General features: G+C 35.9%; 1 pseudogene; it reads left to right on the plus strand.

The window, feature by feature from the left end:
- Nucleotides 1-7,718: 7,718 nt before the first annotated feature.
- Nucleotides 7,719-25,557, plus strand: LOC149832413 (sodium/hydrogen exchanger 1-like; annotated as a pseudogene).
- Nucleotides 25,558-26,581: the final 1,024 nt, after the last annotated feature.

Raw genomic sequence — 26,581 nt, forward strand, 5'->3', positions numbered from 1 at the left:
CTTAGAACTGAGGAGTTAACCTCATTGGAGGAAACACTCTAGGTAAAAGAGGGAATATCTTTGCACATACGTGCACATTTTCAAGCATTTGAATCAGCTATAATTTTATCTTATTGGCAAAATTTTCTAGCTATTCCAAAAATGAAATAAACATTCAATATCCATTCTGATGCAACGTAGCGTTGTTTATATCTTCCAGAAGAATTACCTCATTCAGTTGAAGTATCTCTTCCTGTCCCATCACGGCTTCTTCAGTCAAGGATTCCGTATGGTGTTCCCATTCAGGTTAAGGGTCAAAACCTGAATTTTCTGCGAGAGGTCATTGATTTCAAAAAGCTATTTCAGTCTCAGCAAATGAGACGCCCAAAATCATTCTTTTTTTCCAAGCTTTAGGGAGCCCTACATTTCCTCCTTTCGCAAAGACCCCTTTTCGGATTTGTTCGTCCAAGTTCCAAAGGTCCCATTATGGTTTCTCCATTTGAGAAATCTGTATGGTAGATTTCCTATCTAGGTTAAAAGTTAACCCAGAACCTCGCTTCGCGAGGTATCTTCCTTGCAGGTTTGGGTTAAACCTGAGTCTCGTTCCAACGAAATTCCTCGTTTGGACTAGATGATTTCTTCCAGTCCTATCATGGCTCTTCCCATCAAGGAATCCATTGTATATCCACCCAGGATAGGATTCCTACTTGAGCTCCATTTCACAAGGCATTTTTCAAAATGTCCCATCAAGATTCTCATGTACTCCTTTCCTCATTCAAAACACTTTTTGATATATCTTCGTCCCATCCAGGCTAAGGGCTAAACCTGAATCATTCCAAAAGAGTATCTTGTCTCGTCCATGAGACCTGATCAAAAATACTCATTTCCCACCATTTTGAGATTTTCACCCAAAGTCCCATCACGATTTCCTCATTCCTATCATTTGATCACCCCATCTTCGAGGACTTCGTCTCCCCAAAACCATTCAGGATAAGGTTTCAAAGCCTGAGAAGCCATGTCTCCCGAATAAATTCTTCCACACCCAGTTCAGATCTGCTGACTGGGGCATTTTCAAAATTTGGAGTGTTGTCTTTGCCACTAAGCTCGGCTCCCAACCGGCTTAGTAACAAAGAGGGGCATTTGTGAACACCCCAAAAATTTCAAAGTTTTGTAAAAATCACCCTTTTTGCCCCTGACTCTATTTTTGAGAAAATCAAAGAGATTTCAAAAGTTAAATTTCAGTCATTCTTCAGATTTCTTGAACTAAATTCCATATTAGTATATTCAAAGTTAATTTCGGATCTGAATCCAGGACCTTAAATCCATATTTCCTCAAAAACCGGATCCAAATCCATTTTTTGAAGAAATTTTCTCAAAATAGCTCTGAAAAATTCCCTTTTGTAAATATTTTTGCAAAAACACAAAAAAAAATTTTTATTTTAATCCTTGATTTCTCGTAAAACTTTAGGATTTTATTCTAAAAACTACAAAAAAATGGAAAAATAACAAAAAAAATCAAAAATTGAGAAAAGCTACGCGAAAAATGAATGACTTTAAGCGTCTTAAAATTGTTTTTGCTAAAAACCTCGTTTTGGAAAACCATTTTATAAAAATTTCTTTTTTTAAGGGGACCTCCTTTTTGAAATAGAGAAGATTTGCAACGGTTGCAGGATCGCTGCCTCTCTCTGTCGTCCGATTTTCAACAGCCTCCCCTCTCCTCAACCTTCGATCCTTGACGGCCTCCTCTCTCGAGTCTTCTACGCCCTCCTTAAGAAGAGACCCCGATCCCCTTTGGGGGATGATCCCATTTTTCTTCCGAATATCCATTCCCTGTCTCTGGCATCCATCTCCTTTATCAGCATCCACTTTTTCCCTGGTGAATATCGATCAAACGCCGAGTTTCTCTGCAAAAACCATCACAACCCATCCTCTTTAAGCTACACCCATTACAATCCACCATCATCGGTGATCGAGTTCTCCTTCCCATCCGTCTTCTTTGAAGCAACAAGCCAATTTCCTCCAACATCCATTGATTCTTCTTCACCGGAAGGCATCAGAACTTCTCTACAAATCCATCGACAACATCCAGTTTCGACCCCATCCGATCGGTGTTTTCTCTGTTGAATCCGGGATCGACAACCATTCTCCTTCTTCCCACACTTGATCGAGCAAAGAAAATTATGTGGCAGAGAGAAGCAGGCCAGCCTTCTTCTCCATTCGGTTTGAGCGGAACCCTGCAGCCAAGCTCCTCTTTCACCCAAAATTTTGCAATAACAGGTAAAGTAACTACCCTACTCTCTCCTCCCATTCTCTTCAAATACTTTGTTCTTTTTATTTTCCAGCATTTTCTGATTTGATCTTCTTTGCTATTCTGTGTTTATTCTTTTTTTTTCTGCATCTTAAGGCACAATAGGTAGGGACCGGTCTGCATATAGCAGCACCGACCCACCTGCGTGCTAAATCAAAGAAACACAGTCATTCCAACATTCGCTTTATTTTACTATTCCTTCCTTCTTTTGATTGTGGAACCTCAATGGTCGCATATATATATGCTGATCCTCCCACTATGATTCTGCAATTTTTTTTTTTTTATTTCTCCTGCTATGTTCGACTTTGTTGGGATTCCTTGATTCATTGTTTCGTTAAACTTATATTTCCCATGATATTATTCCTGACAAATTTCAAATATCTGAGCAACAAAGATTCATACCCTTTCTTCAAATTTCTCAGTTAATAACATTTGAAGCAAATGGCCAGGGTATTGGATGGGCCCGATTTCCTGGATCATCCTTACATTGTGTTTGATGGACGAAGAGGGATAAAATCTTTATATTCCATCATAATCAGACAGTGCCCAGTTCATTACCTGATTGGGTATACATGGTTTTCCTCTTTTCCCCTTCATCTCACGTTGTCCATTCATCCCCTTCTCCTTACGTTAATGTCATAAGTCTCCTTGGCGTTCATTTTTTTTTACTGGGTTCACTCACCACCGTTTCATTGGCTACTTGTTCGACCTCTTTATGCATACTGTCATACCAATAATATATCCCATGAATGTTTTGTTATACTATGCAAGCATCAGTTGTAGTTGAGATGGCCTGATAGCATGTATTAAACCCACTAGTAATAAAGACCCTGCGGTTTGTATTCTGCTATCCTGTATCCTTGAAGATGCTCCAGAATGTGTTCTAGGATCTAAGGTTACTTTTGACAAGGGTCCGACTTTGAGTCTAAGCTCTAGGGCATACGAGCTAGGTAACACTGATCATACTAATGTCCTATTACCACTGTAAGTTTACCGCCATCCTAATCCACGATTGAAGCATCAGAGGATGTTTTACGTTATTGATTTCAGAACCATATTTTGATTGTTTTTTTTTTTTACCATATATGGATTTATGTCTAACACAGGGTTTTCAACTTAGCCTATGATGTAGATAGCACAGGTAAGTTAAGATGAGTAACAATTTGTGATGGAAATGAAACTTTATACTCCATACACTATATCTCTCAGGAGATCACTCCCTGAAGGGCGAAAATTGAGGTTTGTCAAATTTCTTCAAGTTTCCCTCTTAGATTTCTGGAAAACAACACCGATTCCTCGGGATGATCATTACAATGGTCTGATGATATTCTTCCAATGACCGATAATTGGTAAATGACAAAAGCTCATAAATGGTGTTCTGTCATGACCATTCAAATGCATCCATAATGACCAAATTCTGATGGTGGTATCAATCATGAAATAGCCTTGCCTAAGGGATGCCGTGATAAACAGCCACTGTATGTGTGGATTCCAAGAGCACCGATGACAGTGCTAAAGAGAGGGATGTCTCGAAATGATTTAAGTCGACAATCGATTTGCAACAATCGCAGTCAATCCACATATCTATTTCAAAAATTGAGTTTCCTTTCTGAATGGTGCCACTGCATGCTGATAACTATAGGTCAAGGTAAAATGTCATATTGGTGCATTTATTTTGTCAGAATTTTCATAACATAATACATTATCCAAATTTATCACTATTTTTTTTTCTCTGTGTTTTCATTTGGATATCACCAAGCATGTCATGTACCAGCACACACTATCATCCATTGCCTTTCATTTTCATCATAGGCACCTTGCAGAAAATTATGATGCATCCACCTCCAATGGCATTCTGTTGTTACCACCTTCTACTTCACCCTCCCCTTTCATATTGTCTGCTGTAAGCATCTCAAATAGTATTTTATTGTTGCCAATGGTCGGCACCATATCCCTTAAAACTGCTTGCTGCATTCTCTGTAGCAGAGTAATACCCATCGATGGGTTGTGCATCACAACTCCAGCACCTATATCATCTGTAGATACTAGTGCTTATGGATATGCTGCATCAAATCTCATGACTGAAAGCATACTTCAGTTACTTCAGCAATTTCATTTCCACCAAGCATACCATTCCCAGACCTTGCTGCCACCCATGTAGCAGCAGGACCTTCACTTACCACGTCATCCACAGTGCTCATCCACCAACCCTGTTTTCACCTGCTGCGTCAGCACCCATATGCACAGCCACAACTTTGTGCTCTTCACAACATCCATTATGCACAGTAGATGCATAGCACCAGTTTCACCCTACCTGTTGTCACATATAGCCTTCCCAACACCCACATCACTTCATTGTTGCATTCATTCCATCTCCACAGCCATCATATAGTCCCAGCAGCCACACTCACTTCATCCTCCATATAGCATATCCCTATTCTAATAGTGGTATTTGTATAAGTACTTCACCTAACCATTTATGCATTCGAGGCATTCGTAACCCCCCCCCACTTAGGTATAAATAGCCCATGTCATGCAATATATCATAGCCACTTGCATTTTCCTTACAAAACCACCTGCTGTGTATACATAATATCACCTTTCTCTTACACATCAGTTCAATGGGTGTGACTGTATCATACTAAGTAACATGTACATGTATGTTGTCTAAATATGTATATCATGTTGTCTTAAATTCCCACTGTGACATCTCTTGTGATATATTATCTCTTGTTTAGGCTAACTCTTGTTTTGCAAGAAATATGTGTATAAAGTTATCGGAAGCTGTAAAATTGATTTTATGAGATGTAATAGTTATGCCTTAATGAGAATTTACATTTTCTGTTTTAGGTAGAATGAATGAGCATTGTAAATATCATTGAATTACTTGTTTTTCATGCATTTTGCCTTTATTTTTCAAATTCTCACTAATGGGAACACGAATGGCACGTGCACCATTGCGTAAGAGATAATAAATACTAAGTTGATGATCCACATCAATGGCCATAGTCAGGGTGTGGACAAAATTTAGCATTTTTACCTTTTACAAAATAACACTAGATCCGCACTAGATCCACTTTTAAAATCATCATATTTTTCTTTGAATATTTTCCTCTTTTATTAGAATTTAACTTAAAATTAATTCAACATATATACCAATGACCATAGTCAGTGTATATTGAGAACTAATTTTATTTTAAATTCTATAAAAGCACCAAAATGTGTTTCATTCTTCACCTGAATTTAAATATAGATTATTGTATAATACATTCAATGACCATAGTCAAGGATGTATTATATCTTCAATATTATTTTAATTCATTTAAAGAATGAAATAGCTTTTCAAATTCCAATTTCAAACTTATTCAAATTCATTCATCATATAGGATAGAATTGCATCATATTTTCAAAAACTTCCTTTTCAAAATTCCAAGTGATTCTTCTTCTTAAATCAAATCTTATCCAAATCCAATTCTATTTTTCAAAGATTCAAAATTCAATTTCAAAGTCCAATTTGACTTTGAAATTCCAAAATCATTTTATATTCAAAACTTCAAATTCCAACTCAATTCAACATCCAATTTCAAAGTTCAATTTAACTTTGAAGTTTCTGATCCATCTTCTGATTCAAAATCAAGTTTTCTTCAAGTTTTAAATCAAAGTTGAGATTGATTCTAAATCTCAAAATCCAAATATTCCTAAGTTCCATCTGGGTTTTCAAAACCCAGATCCATCTTCAAAAGTCCCATTTGGACTTTAAAAACCCAAATCCAAAGTCAAATCCTAGTCTCAACTTGGATCCAGATTTCCAAGTATAAACTCCATTCCGCCTTGGATCTTCAATTACAGATCCAAGTTCCATTTAGGATCCAGATCCTTATTCCACTTTGGATCTCCAAAATTACAGATCCAAGTTCCATTTAGGATCCAGATCCTTATTCCACTTTGGATCTCCAAAATTATAGATCCAAATTCCATTTTAGATCCAGATCCACATTCCACTTTGGATCTAAAATTACAGATCCAAATTCCATTTAGGATCCAGATCCTTATTCCACTTTGGATCTCCAATTACAGATCCAAATTCCACTTAGGATCCAGATCCTCATTCTACCTTTGGATCTCAGATTCAGATCCAAATTCCAATCCTTAGGATCCAGAATCCAACTCTACTTTGGATTTCAGACTTCAGATCCAAAATCCATTCTTTAGGATCCAGAATCCAATTCTACTTTGGATCTCAGACTTCAGATCCAATTCCATTTAGGATCCAGAATTCAACCCTATCTTGGATCTCAGATTTCAGATCCAAATACCATCTTGGATTCCAAGTCTTGAATCCAATTCCCTTCAAAATTCCAAATCCAAAATTCCACTTTAATTCCAATTCCCAAAGCCAATTCCATTTCATTCAAATCAAGTTCCTATTTAGGATCCTAAATCCAAAAATCAACTCAAAACTCTATTCAGAATCCAGAACTTGGATTCGAATTTCATCTTGAAATTCCAACTGTTGCAAATCCCATTTCTCAATTCCTTTAGATTTCCCACATTCCCTTCTAAATTCAAAACTTCAAAATTGGAATTCAATTCCATTCCAAATATTCATCCAAGTTCAAATTTCTAATTCAAAGTCCATTTATGACTTTGAAATTTCCTTTCTTCTCTTTTCCCTCATATCAGCTTCAAAAATCATTTTTCCAAAATCCAGATTTATTTTCCCTAGCTCTTGATCATTCTAAAAACTTAGAACTTTAATCTTAAGTTCTAAGTTAGAAAACATTTCTTCACTTTATCAGATTCACTTGGAAATTCTTCAAAACATTTTCAAAAAGAGCATACATCTTTGCATTTGCACAAGCATGATTCATTATGCATTTTTAGACTTAGGATAAATACTTAGATAAATTCTTTGCAAAGCAAAAGGCATAAATTCGACCCTTGGTTCGATTACCCCTGGTAAAGGCGCCAGAAACGGTTGAACCTCGTACTGACGAGCGGATCCCGTCTCCCAGTTTTCCCGCAAATATTTAAAAAACGAAGGCGAGTTATTTCAATTTTTTTTTCTAAATTAAGGTCAAGTGAGACCCGCAAAAGAATTTCTCTCCTTCTTTTCTCTTCTCTCTTTCTTTTTCGTCTTTTATCTTTCTCCCATCAAAAAGGAGGAAAATAAGAGGTTAGAAAGGAAAAGAGAAGGAAGAGAGAGAATATTACGAGAGGAAAAATTTTGCGATGATCACACTATATATGGGAGCTCAAAACTTGTAATATCCTATCTTGGAAGGATTGACTAGGTGAAGGCTCATGAGAATGGGGCTGAGTATAAGCAGGTTGGGCTTGGGGATGAACCTGTGGAAAAATGGGATGCGAGCAACCTTGTGAAGGGTTACTGGGTCTATACTGTGTCTGGGAGGACTGATGGGATAGGGAAATGGACTGGTTTCGCCAACCTGAGTTATATGATGGTATAAATGAATCCGGCATGGGTTTAGCGAAACCTTGGGCAGCATTCACCTGCTCTTGAACAAATTCAGGATATAATGGTGCTGTCGGACAATCTGAAACACAATGTGCAGGGCAAGCACATAGCTCGCACACTCTTTCTACTGGACTTCTCGAAGAATTGGCTAGGAATTGATCTAACTTCCTAGTCAACTGGTCGACCTTGGTACGCAAATCTAACTCAGACCCTACTTCGGAAATCCCTATTTTCCTAGGACCACTAGACAGAGATGTAATCCTATCAAGCCATGAAGACAAGGTATGATGCATCATGTTTTCACTCAAGGTCTCGAATAGAGACCACGCCTCGTCCGCACTCTTGAGCATAAAAGTGCCCCCACAAGACGAATCAACCATTTGACGATGCTTCTCAATAAGCCCGTCATAGAAATACTGCACCAAGTGCCAACGAGGCACCTGGTGATGGGGACACTTGCGGAGAAGATCTTTCAATCTCTCCCAAGACTCGTGAAATTGTTCTCCCTCAATTTGAGAAAAACTGGTTATAGCTTTACGAAACTGATTCATTTTACCAATTGGGAAGTACTTTTTGAGAAATTTGCGTTGCATTCCTTCCCAAGTAGTAATACGAACCGTCTCAAGAGATTTTAGCTAGTGCTTGGCTTTATCTTTGAGAGAGAACGGAAACAAAGTCAACCTCATAGCATCATCTCCAAAGTTATTGATTCCCATTGTCGAACAAATCTCAAGAAATTCATCGAGATGAAGATATGGGTCCTCATTGCTAAGGCCATAAAATGAAGGTAGCATTTGAATCACACTGGCCTTAATCTCAAAATGGCTCGCTCCTACATCCGGTCTCGTGATGCAGGAGGTGGGAGTATACGTATTTGGCATGAAGTACTCCCTCAAAGGACGGATCAAATGATGATCGTCAGCCATTGCGTACACATTGGAGTAGACCGGTATAGCACACGTCCTAACTTTGGGTTTTCCACCTAACTAATGCACTAAGCGGCCAAACCACGCAAACCACAAAGCGAGTAAACTAAAAACAACAAAAACTAAACAAACACCACGCAATTACACATAACAGAGATTATGCATAAGAAATATGAAATCTATGTGTTCGGTACCAATCGTACACAGTCACCTCTAAGGGGATCCTAGTAGGTGGGCTGTGCAGAAAAGTAAGCTCATCTCTACAATATGCACATACGTGGTTCTACTCCTAAATGCAAACAAACACTAAGCAATAAAGTGAATACTAATATTACGCCGTTCCCCGGCAACGGCGCCAAAAATTTGATGTCTTCTTTTAAATCGTTGTAATTTTGAAAAGATTTTTATATGGCAAGCATGTGAAAACCAGACATCAAATAATAAAAACTGGTTCTCACTAGTGGATGAGACCGGGTCGAACTCAGGGAACGGGAATATTTCTTATTCCAACACACAATTTTAAACTATTCTTTATTGCTGAATTATTAAATGGAAAATGTTCAAGAAAAGTAAAAACAACTATCTATTACAACAAATGAATACCCTTCGCAGAGGGCGTAAAAGGCAATATTTACAAACCCAATTAAATTCCTAATTCTAAACTGAAAACAAAAATCTTCTATTCTTGCACTTCCGTGTCACGTATGTGCTTTAGCTCCTCTCCTGTGCGATCCTGCACAAGTCAAATGAACACGAGCAGTACAAGAGAGAGAAGTAGAAACAATGCTAAACGAAGAATACTAACACAATGAAAAGTAGGATAAACAAAATCTAAATGACAATAACTAGATAAACCTAATGACAATTAACTAAGTAATTCTAAGACTAAAGGTAATATTAAAAACAACTAATTAATCAATTACAACTAAGTAAATTTTATGATCTAATATTGAGGAAGCTATTTTACTTTACTAATCAATCACTCTAACAATTCCTAGTTACTTAACTAATTCAAACAAGCTTATTTTACTAATCCTGAACAAATTGATACACTAACATCTCACTGTTTATTTCATTAAGCAACTTTATTCAACTAAGTAATTAGAAGTACAAATTGCTTGTATTACTCAAATCTGCTAACAACTAATAGCTAATCAATTCAATTAACTAACAACTAACAATTCAATGATCTAACCATATCAATTAACACACATCATTTGATCAGTAATAGACTTAGTAAATTGTTGATTTGAATTAAGAATTTTATAAGTAGCACTTTGCCAGAAAATATTAAACCATTTATCAGACTGATTTAAAATCAGTAACTCTCGGATCCATACATCTGATCAATCATTCCAAATAATACTGGTTGAAATTCTAGACAGCAACCACTGGAAGATGAGCTAAAAAAACAAGAATGTAAAAACAACCAAACTCAGTAAACTATAATCCTGATCATTGGAAATCAGATAGAGCTTCAAAATTGTGAAATCACATTGATCAGTTAAACTGATCCAGAGATCAGTAGCTTGTCACTCTTGATCCAGCGATTAGAAATCAACCAAAATGGCTGAACAACATTTATCTTTTATTAACCCAGCCTTTTCCAGAAATCAAATAATCAACCAGAAATCGCTAAACTTCAGGTGGCACTTCGATCAGAGATCAGTAACATCTGATCCACAAATTTCAGACATTCAATCGATAATTGAAAAATCAGATAGTCAATTGATGAACATTAGACACTCAATCAGATTTCAAACAATCGCTCGCCGGAAAAATCTTTAAACAACAATCCACCACCTGAAACGCAGTAAACATCAGGCCATCAGACAGAAATCCATCCAGACCTCCGGTGATCTCTTTCTCTGATGTAAAAAAAACATGATAATCAGTTAAAAACACAACAATAAAAGGGATCCAGATATCCGATCGAGTGGAATCAGAAATTTAATTGATCGGATTGTGTTATTTTCACCGCCAGAAACAAATAATACTCCTTCAAATGCAGATGATAATTGATCAAATGATCGATTATCTTTCAGATACTCAGCTCTGTTGCTGGAAAATACACAATGAATTTCCGGAAAAACAAATCAATTATCGAGATGCTCAAAGTTACTGTAATAAAAATTGAAAAGTAAATGATGTGTGTGAATTGAATTGCAATCTAACACTTTCTGAAGCAAAATACAACAGAGCAAAACATTTTGCAGAAAAAAAAAAAACATAAATTCTAAAACACAGGATTAAACGAAATTTAATCTAACATTTTTTTTTCCGTTTTGATTTTAAGTAAGTGACTGAGTTATTCTACTGAGAGATGGAAGAAAAAAATGAATGAAAGAAGAAATGAGGAGAGAGGAGGGAAGAAGATGAAATGCTTACCGTAACTGAAATCAAAGGGATTTGAAAAGAAGCGTGAATCGGAGGGGTTAGAAGAGAAGTGATCCCCTCTCGTACAACATTGCCGGACTGAAGAAGCCTCCACCGGAGAAGAGAAGAGAGAAATAGGGAGAATGGGAAGAAGAAGGGAAGAATGAGGTGGAGGGGAAGGATTAGGAGAGAAGGCTCTGGCGCACAAGGGGGAGACAGTTTGATTTTTGCCCCTTTTCGTTTTTTCACAACAGTCGATTTGTTATAATTTTTCAAAAATTATGAAAACTATTTTAATGAAATTTCTTATTTGCTAAAAAACTCAAAGCTACACTAAACTACTCTATTCTAATTTTATTTAAAAACTAACCTACTACATTTAAGCCAAAAACTAAAATATACCTAAAAATATAAAAATAAAGCTATTTTTCATACATTTTCTATTTTAAAATTATTTTAACTCATTTAATGAAAACTAACATAAACTTGGGTTTTAAAAGAATTTTTTCAAAAAATCATGCATATTTTAATGTTAATTCACCTTGAAATATATGCATGATCACTCATCCTTCGCGTTGATCGACGAATTCGCCTTCTCCTTTCTAAAAGGATTGCCCTCTTCATCTTTTGCTTTGATCGAAAGATTCACCTTCTCCTGTCAAAAGGATTGCCCTCCTCATCTTTCACTTTGATCGAAGGATTCACCTTCTCCTTTCTAAAAGGATTGCCTTCCTCATCTTTCGCTTTGATCGAAAGATTCACCTTCTCCTTACTAAAAGGATTGCCATCCTTATATTTTGCTTTGTCGAAAAATCACCTTGCTCCTGTTAAAAGGATCGCCCTATTCATCTTTCACACCATCGAAGGATTTGCCTCATGCTACCTTATTCATCGTTCATCTTGTCGAAAGAATTGCCTCACATCTCCTTATTTTTCATTTCTCATATTCCAAAAAGAACTGCCTCATTCAGGCGAGATATCCATCCCTGTTGCATCACGTTTTCTTCATTCGAGAATTCCGTATGGTCGTACCCGCTCAGGTTAAGGGTCAAACCTGAACTTTCTGCGAAAGACCATCCATTTCAAAAGCTAATTTAGTCTCAGCAATGAGATGCCCAAGATCATCCATTTTCCAAGCTTTGGGGAATCCCATTCTTCTCCTTTCGCAAACCCCTTTCGGATTTGTTCGTCCAAATTCCGAAGGTCTCATCATGGTTTCTTCGTTCGAGGATTTCGTATGGTTGTCCCCTTTAGGTTAAGGGTTAAGCCTGAACCTCGCTCTCTGAGGTATCTTCCTTTTTCAGGTTTGGGTTAAACCTGAGTCTCGTTCTGACGAGGTTTCTTGTTTTAACGAGGTGTTTCCTTCCAGTCCCATCATGGTTCTTCCCATCGAGGAATCCATGCTTTGTATATCCATCCAGGACAGAATTTTACTTAATTTTATCTCACGAGGCATTTCTCTCAAAAATGTCTCATCGAGGTTCACTTATATTCCTTTCCCCATCCAATTCATCTTGATATATCTTCGTCCCATCCAGGTTAAGGGCTAAACCTGAGCCTTTCCAAAAGTTGATCTTGTCTCACCCACGAGACTTGATCAAAATTCTTATCTTTCACCATTTTGGGATCTTTACCCAAAGTCCCATCACGATTTCCTCATTGTTTATTATTCAGTCATATCATTTTCGAGAATTTCGTCCCCCAGAGCCATTCAGGATAAGGTTTTAAGCCTGAAAAGCCATGTTTTCTAAATAAATCTTCCACACCCAATTCAGGTTTGCTGACTGGTTCATTTTTTAAAATTTGGAGTGTTTCTTTGCCACTAAGCTCGACTTTCAACCGGCTTAGTAGCAAAGAGGGGCATCTGTGAACACCCCAAATTTTTCAAAATGTTGTAAATATTTCCCTTTTACCCCTGATCCCATTTTCTGAGTAATTGAGTCAGTTTTAAGACTAAAATCTAGTTATTTCTCATATTTTATTGAAATTAAATTCATTTTCATACATTTGACTCAGTTTCGGATCCAGATCAGGGTAAAAGATCTGAATCTGAGCCTCGTTGTCTAATTTTCAAATTGAAATTACAAAAATACCAAAAATAATTTTTGAATGGCTCGGACAGTCCATCCGACACCCGTTTGGATTCATTACTTAATATTCCTCAATTCAAAGTTAAAAACTCGAAAATTCTCTCAAATCTTGAATCCAAACTCATTTTCTGAAGAAATCAAACCTAAATTTTCAGAAAAAACCCTCTTTTTGTAAATATATATCAAAATCACAAAAAAATAGTCTCGCCTCTCAGGTTTTAGAGTTTTATTTCCAAAATAACAAAAAAATCAGAAAATACTGAGAAAAGAACAAAAAAAGAAAAAATCAAATTAATAAAGAAAATTACAAAAAAAAATGGTTTTCTAAAAACCCGTTTTTGGAAAAAACAATTTAAAAGGCACCCTTTTGAAAAATTTTACCTTCAGGTTTTTAAAAGTCGAGTTAGGGTTTTGAAACCCTCTCTCTCACCTTCTCCCCTTCTCTTTCGCCTTCGAGAAGCTTCCTCCTCCTGCTTCACCCAATCCCTCCATCACCAACAAATTCGCCTCAACCCTCCATTGCCAACAAACCCCCTCTCCCTCTATAAAGAGGACATGCGAAAGGAAGGGGGGCATCCATTTTTCTCCATTTCATCCACCCTCTCGAGGCATCCGCCCATTCCTTACCCTCTTTCCTTTCCCCTTCTTCTAATCGCTTCTTCCTCACAGTCTTGCATCATCCGCCTCCTTCCCATCCTTTTCTCATTACCATTCTCCCTGAAGCCGTTCTCTGAGCGGATCGAAGAAACTTCAACCCCCTTTTAAGCCTCTACCACTGCAGTAGAGAAATCCCTGCAAAACAAAAGAAGTCGATCGATTTCCAATTTTTTTTTTTACAGGTAAGTAACTCTTCTCTCTCTGATTCCTTCAGAAATCGCCTTTTCCTTTCATAGCATCACCTTGTTTCTTTGGGTTTTCGTTTTTTTTCTTCTCTGACATTTTCTTCACTTTTCTTTTTTTTTTTACAAGGCATAATGGTTGGATCGACCTGCATGTAGCAGGATCGACCCACCCATTGTGACATTGACGGAATGGACTCATTCCCACAATTTTTTTTCTCTTTTCTTCTTCTTTTCTTTTTTTTCTCTCTTCTTTTGTGTTATCTTCTTTTCGTTATTGAATTTTAGTGGTTTGGCAGATATCAATGCTTCCTTTATCACCCTGTACATTGAGATTTCCTTTGTTTGTCATTGTTAATTTTTGTCTGCGTCTGACCTTTTCTTTCCAGGTTTAATCTTAACATCATTCTTGTAAATTGCATTTGCTTTTAAATACTTAGATTGTCCATTAAATGTCGATTTCCTGTTTATATCTGATTTTCTATTACGTTCGACTGATCTTTTAGTTACATTTTATTCATTCTGTTCATAATGTTGTATTTCATCCTTTGGCATTTATTGGTTCGTCGTATCTGAGGTTGTTCTCAGTGTGATATTATTTTCCCATCTGATTTCTGATGGATATTTGATTTCATGCTCTGTTTGATCCATTACCTTATGACCATTCGGCCAACATCAGTTTTTTTTTAAGCTTCTGAATGATAATATTTGAACCTCTTTTTCCTTTTATTCTGTGCATAACAACAATCTGGATGCTCAGCAACACTATTTTGATTCCGCAATGTTGGTTTGATTTGTTACGACAATGAAGCCATACATGATACTTCAAGTACAAGGTTTTGATGATGAGCAAGTGGAATCAACTGCATTTCAGCTAAGGCTATGAAGAAATTGAAGAATTCAGTGAAGAATCCTTGAAGACTAGTGTGCAAATGTTTAATTCATTAAAAGTCTTAGATTCTTGTAAGAGCCTTACTTAGAGTGCATATTTAGGTTGCATTTCATCTTAAAAGTCTTTAGAAAAACTTTTCTAAAAGAAACTCTTTTGAAAATCTTTTTAGAAAACTCTTTTCTTAAATTTTCATGTTTATTAGTCGACCAATAGACTTATCAGTCGACTAATCCTTTCGCGCCATATTTTCTAAAAAGTCATTCGTGTCAAATTAGTCGACCGAAGGTTTTATCAGTCGACTGGACAGAATGTCTGTTTTCTAGAAAAATTAGCAGCAGTCGACTAATGGTTTTTCAGTCGACTGAACAGAACATGTGTTTTCTGAAAAATTTAGCAGCAGTCGACTAATGCTTTTTATCAGTCGACCGAACAGAATGTTTGTTTTTCAGAAGTTTTTAGCAGCAGTCGACTAAAAGGTTTTTCAGTCTGCTGATGATATTATCAGTCGACTAACTTTTCTCAAGTCGACTAAGTTTCAAAAGTTCAGATTTTCAAACGGCTCGATTAACAGATCAGTCGACCGACGATAACTGTCAGTCTACTAATAACTAACTATTAGTCGACTAACTGATGTTTCAGTCGACTAATTTTGTCGTTTTCCTGAAACTTCAAAAAGGCGTGTCTTTTCATTTTTCAAACGTTTTGATCGTTCAAAATGGACAGTTTTGACACCCTTTCATACTCTCAACGCATGGAATCTTTTAACTATAAATATGAGTGCATTTTACACTCAAAAACAACAATTCAATCGATTTGAATCTTGCTTTTCACTCTTATTCAGTCAAGTATTGATTTTCTCACTCACGTGATATTTTCACTTCAGTTTTTCACTCAAATCACTTTGAGAGATAGTGAATTCGTGAGTAGAGTATTTCAACAACCTCAAAAGCCAATTGCATCTCATTTGCATTCAAAAGGAAGGCTCATAGGTTGTATTGTAAGTTGTTATTTCTTTTGTGTAAAAAGAAGGACTCCTTGGTGTAAAGGAGTTGTTTGCTTTCAGTGGGATTGTTACTGAAAGTGGGACCGGTTATGGTCTGTGTGATCTTGTAGTTTAAAAGGTTGATAGTGGAAAATCTCAAGCGAGTTTTGCTTGGGGACTGGATGTAGGTCGGGTTTGACCGAACCAGGATAAAATCTTGTGTTCTTTGTGTGTTTGCTTTGAGATTTGCAAAATCATTCAATATTCCGCATAAAAGTTTTAAAAGCACTATTCACCCCCCCTCTAGTGCTCGTTGCCTCGATCCTAGTGTACTTTCATTTGGTATCAGAGCAAGGTTTGCTATTACTTTGATTTAACCATCATCTAGCATGGCAACTACAACATCTCAGCACAAAGAAGAAAGCTCCTCTGTTTGTCCTCCTCTCTTCGATGGAACAAACTATGGATACTGGAAAGTAAGAATGACAATATTCCTGCAATCCATGGATCTCGATATCTGAAGAGTTGTTTCAGAAAAGTACCAAACTCCATCAACTGATTTCAGCCGATGGACCGATGAAGAAAAGAAAACTGCTTCACTGAATGCCAAAGCCATGAATGCATTATATTGTGGCGTTGATAAGGTAGAGTTCAATCGCATCTCTCAATGCTCTACAGCTAATGAAATCTGGCATACTCTTCTCGTAACACACGAAGGTACGTCAAAGGTAAAGGAATCTAAAATTGCTTCTTTAGTTCATAAATTTGAATTGTTCAAAATGAAGCAAAATGAATCTATATCGGACATGGTAACTAGAATGACCGATATAACTAACACTTTGAAATCCCTTGGAAAAGAATATTCACAAGTGGATTTAGTCAGAAAGATTCTAAGGTGTTTAACTCCTGAATGGGAGAGAAAAACCACTGCTATTGAAGAAGCAAATGATCTCAATACTCTCACTCTTGAAGACTTAGTTGGTAACCTAATGGCATATGAGGTCCAACTTCAAGACAGACAAGAAGAAGAGCCTAAAAAGAAATCTCTTGCTTTTAAGGCTACTTCTGACTCAGAAGATTCTGAAGAAGATGAAGATGAAGATGAAGATATTGCCCTCATCACAAGGCAATTCAGAAGATTCATCAAAAAGGGAAGATTTTAAAGAAAGGCAAAGAAAGTAGATTCTTCCATTGCCAATGAAGTAAAGTGCTTTAACTGCAAAAAGGCAGGACATATCAAGAAAGATTGTCTTCTTCTCAAATTCAAGCCCAAGGACCAATTCAAGAAGAAAAAGGCATTTCAAGCCTGATGGGATGATAGTGACTCCTCCTCCGATGAAGAATCAAATGAAGAAGTCGTCAACATGTGTTTTGTAGCACAAGAGAATTCGGTAAGTCAATTTGACTATGATGAGTTATTTGAAGCATTTAATAATTTATATGCTAAATTTAAGAGTCTTAGTTCTAAAAATAAAGAGTTAAAAACTGAAAATTTAACTCTTGACTCTCAAAATAAAGTGTTACTTCAAAAAATAGAAGATCTCAAGAAGGAAAATTCTTGCCAAGCACTTGAGATAAAAGAAATTGGAGTTAGAACCAATCTCTTACAAAAGTAAATATCTAGTCTTAAAGAAAAGTCAAATGATCTTCTTTCTATAGTGACCAAATTCACAAATGGTCAAGAGAATCTAGAAAAACTTCTTGGTTCTCAAAGATGCTCGGTTAATAAAACCGGATTGGGATATAGCTTCTTTGATACTCAAAATAGACCAAACTATATGGTGAAAAATCAAAGACATTATTCTCAACCTTTTGTTCATAAAACTAAATTTTCTAGTTCTAATAGAAATGCATCTAGAAATGATTATTCTAGAAATGATTATAGAAAGAATATTTATTATCAAAGGAAACCAAAATCGAAATGGATATGGGTTCCTAAGACTAACTCTCATGGACCCAAAAATAGAAAGGGGTCAAATGCTTTGTTTTCTGATTTTGTTGTAGGTACACAACATAAGGAGCAAATGGATATTGGACAGCGGCTGTTCCAAACATATGACTGGAAGGCCGGAGTTATTTTCCACCCTCCAAAATAAGGATGGAGGAACCGTCACCTTTGGTGACAATAACAAGGGAAAAGTGATAGGTATTGGTAATATTGGTAATCCAAAATTTCCCTTGATAGAAAATGTTCTTTTAGTAGATGGTTTAATGCACAATTTAATATCTATTAGTCAATTATGTGATCAAGGTTTTCATGTTTTTTTTGAAAATGATTTATGCTTAATTTCTGATTTTCAATCTAAAAAGATCATTTTTAAAGGTAAAAGAAGAAACAATGTGTATGAACTATATCTAGATGAATTACCCTCTTTTAATGAAAAATGTCTTATTGTTTCAAATGAAATTCAATGGTTATGGCACAAGAGACTTGGACATGTTAATTTTAAAATTATTTCAAAATTATCCAAGAATGATCTTGTAAGAGGCCTACCTAGAATACCATATAAAAAGGATCACTTATGTGATGCTTGTCAAAGGGGTAAACAAATCAAGAGTTCTTTTAAAGCAAAAGATATAGTTTCAACAAAACGTCCTCTTAAACTTTTACATTTAGATCTTTTTGGACCATCTAGAAATCAAAGTTTGAATGGTAGCAAGTATGCTTTTGTTATAGTAGATGATTATTCTCGGTTTACATGGGTGATTTTTCTAAAAAACAAAAATAATGCTTTCTCAGAATTTTCTAAACTTTGTAGAAGAATTACAAATGAAAAATCTACATCTATTATTAAAATTTGTAGTGATCATGGTGGTGAATTTGAAAATGAATCTTTTCTAAAGTTTTGTGATTTACATGGTATATCTCACAACTTTGCTTTTCCTAGAGCGGCTCCACAAAATGGAGTTGTTGAAAGAAAGAATAGAACTTTGCAAGAATGTGCTAGAACCATGCTTCAAGATAAAAAATTACCAAAATATTTTTGGGCTGAAGCAATTAATACAGCATGTTATGTCTTAAATCATGTTCTTATTCGACCAATTTTACATAAAACATGTTTTGAATTGTATTATGATCGTATACCAAAGATCTCATATTTCAAATTTTTTGGTAGTAAATGTTTCTTGTTAAATACCAAAGATAATCTTGATAAGTTTGATTCAAAATCAGATGAATCAATATTTCTTGGATATTCTTCTAGAAGTAAAGCATATCGTATTTTCAATAAAAGAACATCTTGTATTAAAGAATCTCTACATGTTCATTTGATGAGAATTGTGAGCAGGTTATTCCTCTTAGCGAAGAAGAAGAAGCAATACTTCAAGAAGAACCCTTGATAGAGAGTACTTCTCAAGAAAATATTCCTCTTCAACCGGTTTGGAAAGAAGTTCCTAATCATCCACATGAACAAGTTATTGGTGAAATAAAGAGTGGTGTCCAAACTAGAAGGCAGTTAGAAAAATATATTGCAAATGTTGCTTTCATATCTAAATTAGAACCAAAGAATATCAATGAGGCATGTGATGATGAATTTTGGCTTTTAGCCATGTCTGAAGAACTTAACCAATTTACTATGAATGATGTTTGGGATCTAGTTGATAGACCAAAGGATCATCCAGTAATTGGAACAAGATGGGTCTTCCGAAATAAGCTGGATGAAAATGGTGAAGTCATTCGTAACAAAGCAAGGCTAGTGGCACAAGGCTATAATCAAGAAGAAGGCATAGATTTTGATGAAACCTATGCACCAGTGGCTCGATTAGAGTCAATTCGTATGATGCTTGCTTTTGCTAGTTACATAAACTTCAAGTTATATCAAATTGATGTTAAGAGTGCATTTTTAAATGGACACATCAATGAAGAAGTTTATGTAGAGCAACCCCTAGGCTTTGAAAATGAGAAATATCCAAAAAAGGTCTACAAATTGAAAAGAGCTTTGTATGGACTCAAACAAGCACCAAGAGCGTGGTATGAAAGACTACAAAATTTTCTAGAACAATCTGGTTTTTCCATTGGTCGAGTAGACTCCACTTTATTTATTAAAAATCTTAATTCAGATATTCTTATTGTGCAAATTTATGTTGATGACATAATATTTGGTTCTACTAATGATTCTCTTTGTAAAGAATTTGCTAAAGCTATGCAGGAAGAGTTTGAAATGAGCTTGATGGGCGAATTAAACTACTTCCTTGGACTTCAAATAAAGCAAACTGAAGAAGGAATCTTCATCAATCAGGGTAAGTATACAAAAGAACTTCTCAAGAGATTTGGGATGGACTCATCGAAATCAAGAAGGAATCCTATGAGTACAACTACTTCTCTTGATAAAGATGAAAATGGTAAAAGTGTAGATACTAAGCTCTACAGAGGTATGATCGGATCTCTATTATACTTAACTGCTAGTCGACCTGATATTATGTTTAGTGTTTGTATGTGTGCAAAATTTCAAGCTAATCCAAAGGAATCTCATTTAACTACAGTAAAACAAATTCTTCGTTATTTGAAAGATACTTCAGATTTAGGTTTGTTTTACCCAAAATCATCTTCCTTTGATTTAGTTTCATATAGTGATGCAGATTTTGCAGGAAGTAAATCTGATCGCAAGAGTACTAGTGGAACTTTTCATTTCTTGGGAAAATCCTTAGTCTCTTGGTTTAGTAAAAAGCAAAATTCAGTATCACTCTCAACAACTGAAGCTGAATATATAGCGGCTAGTTTAGCATGTTCACAAGTACTTTAGATGAAACAGACCTTAAAAGATTTTGGTTTGAATTACTCCACAACAACTATTTATTGTGATAACACTAGTGCTATAAATCTTTCGAAAAATCCTATTCAGCACTCAAGAACTAAGCATATTGAAGTCAGACATCATTTTTTAAGAGATCATGTGTTAAAAGGAGATATTTCGTTAAATTTTATTTCCACTAAAGAACAAAATGCCGATATCTTCACTAAACCTCTTAAAAATGAAGATTTTATGAGAATTAGGAGAGAACTAGGTATTTGCTCGTTTTTGGATTTATAAAAATGCTGATTTTTTGAATAAAATCTCAAAATCGCACTATATTAGTCGACCGATAAAATTCTAGTCGACTGATGTTTTATATTTTGGAATGTATCGCATCATATTAGTCGACCGATATAGTTCTAGTCGACTGATGATATTTTTAGATCTTTGATCTTTGAAAAACATACTTTATGGGTTGTAATATTTTAAACTTATCTCTATTTCTGCTTATGCTATTTTTGCCCTTACTCTTTTTTATTCTGACAAAGGGGGAGAAAAAGATAAAGATAGCATTACTTTGAAATTGCAGAGAGATCTTGAGAAAAAGATGATAGCAATTACATTACAGGAGATCTTTCATGAGAAATGCAAAATTAAGAGAAAAAGAAAGCTTTGAATGAATGTATTTCTAAATACATGAAGAAATGATGAATGGAAATGCAAACCAATCAATATGTGATATATGTGCTTTAAATGTGCTAACTTTTAATGTTTTGCAGCATATTGATAGGGGGAGTAAAATCTTCATCTATGCATCTAAATGCTTCATCTTTGATTAAGTTTGTCATCATCAAAAAGGGGGAGATTGTTACGACAATGAAGCCATACATGATACTTCAAGTACAAGGTTTTGATGATGAGCAAGTGGAATCAACTGCATTTCAGCTAAGGCTATGAAGAAATTGAAGAATTCAGTGAAGAATCCTTGAAGGCTAGTGTGCAAATGTTTAATTCATTAAAAGTCTTAGATTCTTGTAAGAGCCTTACTTAGAGTGCATATTTAGGTTGCATTTCATCTTAAAAGTCTTTAGAAAAACTTTTCTAAAAGAAACTCTTTTGAAAATCTTTTTAGAAAACTTTTTTCTTAAATTTTCATGTTTATTAGTCGACCAATAGACTTATCAGTCGACTAATCCTTTCGCGTCATATTTTCTAAAAAGTCATTCGTGTCAAATTAGTCGACCGAAGGTTTTATCAGTCGACTGGACAGAATGTCTGTTTTCTAGAAAAATTAGCAGCAGTCGACTAATGGTTTTTCAGTTGACTGAACAGAACATGTGTTTTCTAAAAAATTTAGCAGCAGTCGACTAATGCTTTTTATCAGTCGACCGAACAGAATGTTTGTTTTTCAGAAGTTTTTAGCAGCAGACGACTAAAAGGTTTTTCAGTCTACTGCTGATATTATCAGTCGACTAACTTTTCTTAAGTCGACTAAGTTTCAAAAGTTCAGATTTTCAAACGGCTCGATTAACAGATCAGTCGACCGACGATAACTGTCAGTCTACTAATAACTAACTATTAGTCGACTAACTGATGTTTCAGTCGACTAATTTTGTCGTTTTCCTGAAACTTGAAAAAGCCGTGTCTTTTCATTTTTCAAACATTTTTATCATTCAAAATGGACAGTTTTGACACCCTTTCATACTCTCAACGTATGGAATCTTTTAACTATAAATATGAGTGCATTTTACACTCAAAAACAACAATTCAATCGATTTGAATCTTGCTTTTCACTCTTATTCAGTCAAGTATTGATTTTCTCACTCACGTGATATTTTTACTTCAGTTTTTCACTCAAATCACTTTGAGAGATAGTGAATTCGTGAGTAGAGTATTTCAACAACCTCAAAAGTCAATTGCATCTCATTTGCATTCAAAAGGAAGGCTCATAGGTTGTATTGTAAGTTGTTATTTCTTTTATGTAAAAAGAAGGACTCCTTGGTGTAAAGGAGTTGTTTGATTTCAGTGGGATTGTTACTGAAAGTGGGACCGGTTATGGTCTGTGTGATCTTGTAGTTTACAAGGTTGATAGTGGAAAATCTCAAGCGGGTTTTGCTTGGGGACAGGATGTAGGTCGGGTTTGACCGAACCAGGATAAAATCTTGTGTTCTTTGTGTGTTTGCTTTGAGATTTGCAAAATCATTCAATATTCCGCAGAAAAGTTTTAAAAGCACTATTCACCCCCCTCTAGTGCTCGTTGCCTCGATCCTAGTGCACTTTCGTGATTTAGCTTCATACTTTCACTATTTAAATATCTTTCCTTCATTAAAAAGTACATTGTACAAGGAACTTTTAAATCGAGATTAATTTAGATTCTTGCCATTGGTTGTTTTGCATTCCCTTAGATTGTTTTTCTCTTTCAAGCATTCACCACTTGCATTGGATTCAATCTAGAGTCAGAATCATGCCCTCTGCTGCGCTCATTGGCTACATTCTCATACTTATTTAATACCCATAATTTGGCTCATGCCTTGCATGTTCATTTCAGAGATATGAGCGTTTGTTGTGTGATAAAATGTTTTGCAACATGTTTTCTCTTATTTTTTGTACATCTTATATTGTTGTACGGTTTCTCGTTTCATGGTTTGCTCTTTTCTTGTGCATGTGAGCATCGACATCCATCAGATGGTATTTCCAACCTTTATCTGCTTCATTTTCCTCTACTCAGCATTGATCTTAGTTGTTTGCCATCCATTTTTATGTCATTCATATGCGTCATCTTCTTCATATGTTTATCTTCATGGTTCACTAACACTGTTTAGGTTAGTTCTTATTTTCATCTGATTAGGTATTGATTTGGTTTCTCCTGGTTTAGATCCGAATTTGTCGCATGGATAGAATCCCATTGTAGCGAGCCCATCGCATTGGGTTAATTTCTCAGAATAATCTGATGAATCTTCAACAGTTGGTTTACATGAACCTTTAAACAAATGTAAAGTTGTATTCTAGAAATGAGCATTGCGGTGGAAATTTACTGTAAGGGCTTGTGGCGATCATGGCAAGGGAGAGGACTAGCTTCTTTTCGTGAGATTTATGCTAGTTGAAACGAAAGGAATCCTTTGTTGGGTTTGGCTGTTCGAGGACTTCACTCGACCCTGCGGTGACCCAGATGTTTCCCTAAACAGGGATCGACTCACCCTGCGCTTAAATAGCAGAAGCCCATGTATTGTTTAACACTTTGAAAAATTGTTGTCATGAGTTCGTGTACCAGTTCTCCCAAGACTAGCTCCTGGTATTCCAGGGAGTATGCAATAAAAGCCTGGAGGATAATCCATACATGAAGGATTGCTTGCTGATTTATTAACAGGTACGATATCCATACTCTTTCTTCCTTTTATATATATATATATATATATATATATATATATATATATATATATATATATTTTGGCATCAAGTATGTTTGTGAACACCCTGATATCCTCATTTCTGCAATCATATACCTTCAGCTCATTTGTACAGACTCCTTTACATTCAGTTATTAGTCTGAAGAGATATTTATAGTTTTGTTGGCCGATTCATTATTCAACATCTCTGTAACATTCAGGAATCCACACAATTTATAGATGTGAGTCGATCTGAGCTGTTGTAATAGCAGATCTGATTCGCCATGGAAACGAATTTGAATAACCGATTCAGTTTGCTGGGGGAAAATAAGTTCCAATTGCAGATTTGATTTGCTTGTTTTCTAAAAAAAAAAAAGGGGAAAGAGGTCTCTCTCTCTACTCAGCCATCTTTAGAGGTTGTCTCTCAGAATTACCCGAAAGTTTGTTTGTTTGATGATATTTTGTTGATATTATTGCTATGAATAATGCCATTTTAATGGTGCTTTTAATGCTATCTAGAATTCTGACCTTAGTCACATCAACTCTACCATTGCTTGAGAGTTGGTTCTCAACTTCTTTTATTTATTTGTGATGGGCACTTTACTTGGTGTAATTGTTGGACTTCTAAGTGCATATATAATAAAGAAGTTGTATTTCAGAAGGCATTCTACAGAAAGTGAAGTTGCATTAATGATACTCATGGCCTATCTATCATATGTGTTGTCTGAATTTTTTTTTAATCTTAGTGCCATTCTGACTTCTTTTTTGGAATTGTGATGTCTCACTATACCTGGCATGATGTGACTGAAAGTTCATGAGTTACCACCAAGCATGCATTCGCTATAATGTCATTCATCGCTGAGATATTTATCTTCCTATATGTTAGTATGTATGCATTGGATATTGAGAAGTGGAGATTTGTAGAGAGCTGCCCAGGAAAATCGATTGGCTTGGGTTCAATGTTGATGGGATTAGTTATGTTGGGAAGGGCAGATTTTGTGCTCCATTTTCTTTTATGATCGAGTTGATAAAAAAAAAACACCAAATGAGAAGATCGACTTTAAGAAGCAGGTTTCCATTTGGTGGGCTGGTCTGATGTGTGGAGCAATCTCAATGGCACTTGTATATAATCAGTTCACTCGATCTGGGCACATTCGGTTACAGGGCAATGAAATCGTGATTACCTGTATTATAGTAGTAGTTCTTTTCAGCAAAGTGGTTTTGGTCTGTTGACAAAGCCATTGGTCAGGCTTTGTTGCCCCATAGTGCAAAAGCAATGAACGATTTGTCTTCAGAGCCATCAAGTCCAAGATCCTTCCTTATGTCATCCCTTGATGACACACAGAATTCAGAAGCAGGTCCTCCAAGCATTCAGGAGCCAACCAATAATACCCTCCTGTTGTTGTACACCATCTACCATGTTAAGCATATCACCTCATCTCGCAGGAATTTTTATTTTTATTTTATTTTATTTTATTTTATTTTATTTCCCTTCCAATGTTTTCATAGCACAACAGTCCACAGGACTACTGTGGCTTCTTGGGCTTCAATGGCACAACAACCCTAATACTGCTATAGCTTTTCGGGCTTATTGGGCTTCAATGGCATCACCTACAATACACAACACCTTCATCAGCTCCACTTACCAATTGACGATACACCACCTCCTAATACTCCATCCAATGATAACCTGCTACCGTCCATGCTAAATATCTAATTTGTTCTTTCCCCTATATACCTCCTTTGCAGCACCTGTAGCATTCATGTCCATCAGTCGCCTATCAACATCCATATTCTGCCCCTGTATATACCCTGCATTCTCAACTCCCTGAGCTAATGGCAAACCTTTGTAGTGTTGATATGATAGTAGCTGCAACTGTCAATGGAGATAGGATCCCAACTTTGGGAAACCTCCTTTGACCATTGTGAAACTTAGGACTATAGCTTAACATTTTCATTCCTCTGTATAATAGTATGACTTCAGCACTAGTCCATCGTCACTTACCCATCGTTCATTTTCTACATCTCCATCATAATATCAAATCCTGTTTACATATGTAGCATATCACTTACCTCATATCACTGGGTACTACTTACTGTTCCATTTCATTCACACCCACTTCCAGCATATTTTCATTCATTAGCAGTGACTCTTGCTGCACCCTATCATACATCCATCTCCATTTCCCCTGCTATCAGTCATCCCCTACATAACTCCACTTTCTTCATTATCCCAACTGTGCTCACTTACTGTATACCCCTGTCATCCACAATCCATTCACCTTCCTGTGCAAGTTGTACACCCATGTCACCACAATATACTCTATACAAAACCTGTTGTATCTACAACAGGTTCACACCATCATCTCCGGTCCCTTTTCACACTTCCTTATTACTACCCATTATCACCCATGTAACACTGCACTTATATTTTTATTTTATTTGCCATACTTTGCATTTCACACCTATGGTATTTGCTCACTGCTAGGTCTACATTTATTTCCTGCACTCACATCACTCTCACCATTTGTTGTCCAGCATCAGTGAATGCCATCTGCATCAATATATTGTCTTTTCACTAATACATCTTT

Source organism: Nuphar pumila, chromosome 7, assembly GCF_984573655.1.
Source record: "Nuphar pumila chromosome 7, dmNupPumi1.hap1.1, whole genome shotgun sequence".
Lineage (NCBI taxonomy): Eukaryota > Viridiplantae > Streptophyta > Magnoliopsida > Nymphaeales > Nymphaeaceae > Nuphar > Nuphar pumila.